This window comes from Halichoerus grypus, chromosome X (genome assembly GCF_964656455.1).
Source record: "Halichoerus grypus chromosome X, mHalGry1.hap1.1, whole genome shotgun sequence".
Lineage (NCBI taxonomy): Eukaryota > Metazoa > Chordata > Mammalia > Carnivora > Phocidae > Halichoerus > Halichoerus grypus.
The window spans coordinates 41,936,192-41,940,046 of record NC_135727.1 but is presented as its reverse complement, the minus strand read 5'-3'; the positions used below and the strand labels follow the sequence as shown (position 1 = coordinate 41,940,046).

Below are 3,855 nucleotides of genomic sequence, written 5' to 3'. Positions count from 1 at the left end.
ATACAGTTCCAAAGGAAATCATGGCAGTCCAAGCAAGACCACATGACAGTTGTTCTTGGAAACAGAGTTAATAAGCAGGGGCTGAGGGAGGCAGGCTTTGTAGAAACAAAAGGTTGAGGTGACCCTTAATTTTATGGGAGGATGTGATTGGTTTGAATAGTTTTGCAGTCTGGCAAGGAAGGGAAAACTATTAGGCTGAGGATTGGTGAAGTGTAGCTGGTCTGGCTCTTAAAAGAGCTAGCTAGCTAGACAGGACTTCCCGCTGGCTGGGGGGCATATTGGGCAACAGCATAGGAACACATAGCTAGGCTTTTGAGGCCACATGTTAAGGGAGCGCATAAATTTTTAAGCCTTCCGACATAGGCCCATACCATAGGGAGAAAATACTGGTCAAAAGGAAATACCTGGCGGGGCGCCTGGGTGGCTCAGTTGGTTAAGCGACTGCCTTCGGCTCAGGTCATGGTCCTGGAGTCCCGGGATCGAGTCCCACATCAGGCTCCCTGCTCGGCGGGGAGTCTGCTTCTCCCTCTGACCCTCCTCCCTCTCATGCTCTCTGTCTCTCGTTCTCTCTCTCTCAAATAAATAAATAAAATCTTTAAAAAAAAAAAAAGGAAATACCTGGCTTTCCCTGTGGGTCCTGTTTGTGCAGAACCACAGGTCAGTAAGTGAGAAATTGTGAATGGCTGAAGATGGTTCTATTGCTGCTGAGGCTAAGCAGGAAAGACAGCTTACATTGAGCAGTCAGGACCATCACTGGAGCCTGGGGATATATTTCTGGCATGACAGTTTTACAGGAAGCACCCATAAAAGATGAGGCCAAGTGCAAGGAAAGCTTCCTAGCAATCAAACCAAATCCAAGCACAATGTCTTGCCAGAGCAACAAGGAAATATTCAGATTTTATGAAAGTCTGCCTTCAGGAGGAGAAAATCCACCATAGAATGAAACTGGATGGTTGACATCAATTTATCAAAACATTATAGGTAGCATAAGCACAAGAGAGAAAAATCCATTGAAACAAAGTAGAATTGGACTTGACATGGATAATAATTTGACCACATCAACACCAAGAGCAGGAGAAAAGGCTAACAGGCATCTCGAAACTTGGTGGTTATGAAACGACAAATCAGCATGTAAAGCAAAATGGAAAATAGAACATAATCCTTCCTCTGGCAATCTCTGATGGACTATATTATTGGGTCCGTATTTTCTCATGTCTTCCACTTTTTTTTTTTTTTTACATTGAATAACTGACACATCAGAATCAGATTCTCTAGGACAGGCTGCACAACTGAAGAGATGGTAAAACCACTTGATATGGAACAAGTGGGTAAGACCGCTTCTGGTAGTACTCAATCAACTAATGGAGCGATTAAGTCAAATCAAGCTGTTCAAGTGAGGCTATCGATGATGGTTTAGAAGAAGCAGAAGAAACAGTTCTTTGGGATATCTCACCCTTTAAGCCCCAGTAACTCTAGATCGCAGTTATTCATCAGCTCATGCAGAGGCCACCTATGAGTCAGACTGGAAAGTATTTGACCTTTATTATGTCATGCAATATGTTCTGCTACTAACAGAAGAACAACCTGATAGGAAATCTGCTTTTCTACTGAAAAAAAGAAGCACCCCAGAATTCTGCCTACTTTTGGACGTGTATAAAAACTGCATGCACAGTAGTCTAAAAGAGCTAGAAGATGCAGTCATTTCTAAGATATCATTGATCAGATTTCAGTTAGATTAAGACGATGCCTCCAGGAATCCTGGAAACCAGTATCTCAGATTATAAGATTGTTCTTTTTAATATTCCTAAGACAGCGATAACATCTAAATGTGTTAGACCCTAAAAGGCAACTGATCAGGCACTGGCCTTTCTGTGAACATTGTGTTCATTTACAAGGAACATATACAAAGGACTTATCCTTGGAAGACATCTTTCAAAAACTATAACAGTTGACAAACCACCACAAGCCTTTACATATCAGTTTTTTTTTTTAATGGAATCGTTATAGAAAGCTGGTTTGTAGGTTAAAATCTCAGTGTACTCCTAAAAGTGATTCCATTTCTGTAGAAGCCTGTAGTCTTGGAGATTTTCAGCCTCATATCAGAGGAAAATTTTGCTTGCATGATTTGCTGTTTCCAGATTAAATACAAAGACTTGCCAAATTAATTAAGGGAGAGAGAATACAGGGCCTTTTTGGACTAAGGCAAAACATTGTTATTACTATTGAAATTGTTCATTTTGTAGCCATCTTGCTTTTCCTAATTGTGGTGGTCAGTGATAATCAATGGTTACAGAAAGAGACTTTATTTCACATTGAATACAAAGAGTAGGTAGGCTGAAACAAAAAAGTCCTTGAAATCATGCAACAATTTTTTTAATGTATGGAACATCTCTAGCTTACATAGAATTATGTTTCTGTCACAAGTGCTTTTGACCTGTAGTCACACAGGATTTTATAATAAAAAATGATGAAAATAGATTTGTGTTTCTTTCTCTGTTTGTTGTTCTAAGTGGATTTAAAGCCACTTTTCTGTTACTTTAAGATTCTCATCTTAATAGAAATTTCCAGTTACAGTGTCACTTTTCCTGTTGGGGTTTATAACTGTTTTTTACATTTACTGACCTGTATTAGGTTAGAATTCCATTATGTGTTTTAGCTGAGGTACTTCATAGCTTTTTTAAAATGGTGAATTTTGGTTTTTAGAATACACTTGAATGCCATTTGCCTATTGTTCTGCCTGCATAATGCATATTTGTTTGAAGCCACTTCATAGCTTTTTAAAAATAGTCAATTTTTAGTTTTTTGCCATACACTTGAATGCCATTTTCCTACTTTTCTGCTTGCATATTGCATATTTGCTAAAAAACAATCTCTACTTTCAATCCATATAAGTTCCATTTAGAAAGATGCTCATTTGCACTTTGCTACTAAAATATTTTACTGTAGGCAAAATCTTCTCAGAAGTGTAGAGAATGAGTAGATAAAAATATATGAATAATACTCAAAAGATTTAAACCATTGTGATGACATATATCCCAAATGGTAATATGGGCACACAGATTTAATGGATAAAGGTACGCCTCAGATATCACTGTGCTCAGGAATCCTTAAGGAGAATGAGTTTGGCCACCTTTTGCATTTAATTTGGTTACTGTTCCCTTTAGTTTTCTCCAGGAATGAAACATTCAACATAGTGACTTAATATTTTCACTTGATTTGCATGGGCTGAGAGTACCTCTGTTATGTTCTCAGTGATAATCAAGTTAAAACTCTGTGCAACCGTTCTGGTAACTAATATATTCTATGCTTAATCCTGTGGCATAGCACACATTCAAGCCATAAATGTGCTTGATATGCCTTCACGGTGGTTTTCTCTGCTATTAGAAAGTGGTCTTTAAGGCTTGATTCTCCAGTAGAGCTACCATGAGATGTTGATACTTTTACAGTGATGTGTAATCTGCTTTTAGGGAGGGTTTTTTTTTTTTTTTTTTAACTCAAAGGTGTAATATGTACTAGAATGTTTTGCCTGTCGACTGCATTAACTTGCCATAGGCTCAGGCTTCTTTTCTGTAATGGGTGCCACAGGCTCAGACTGCTTTTCTTTAAAGGGTGTCAAAGAACAAAACTTGCTTCTAGAGAGAAGTTTGATATTTTCTATGCCTGTTAAGAAAGTATAGTATTAGAAATTAAAGGTGGACAAGTGCAAGTTGAGTATTTCATTTAGTTATTATGTATATTAATTGCTTACTAATAAAATTTGCACATTTTACATATTAGATACAGCTTCATTTTCAAATGAATCCTAAAACAAGGAGAACATTTAACCTTGTATTATTTATTTTAAAAACCGCAAGG

The 3,855-nt window shown here is 37.6% G+C and overlaps 1 pseudogene; it reads left to right on the top strand.

Moving 5' to 3' along the window:
- Positions 1 to 810: 810 nt before the first annotated feature.
- LOC144380563 (CTD small phosphatase-like protein 2 pseudogene) lies at positions 811 to 2,143 on the top strand (annotated as a pseudogene).
- The last annotated feature ends 1,712 nt before the right edge of the window (positions 2,144 to 3,855 follow it).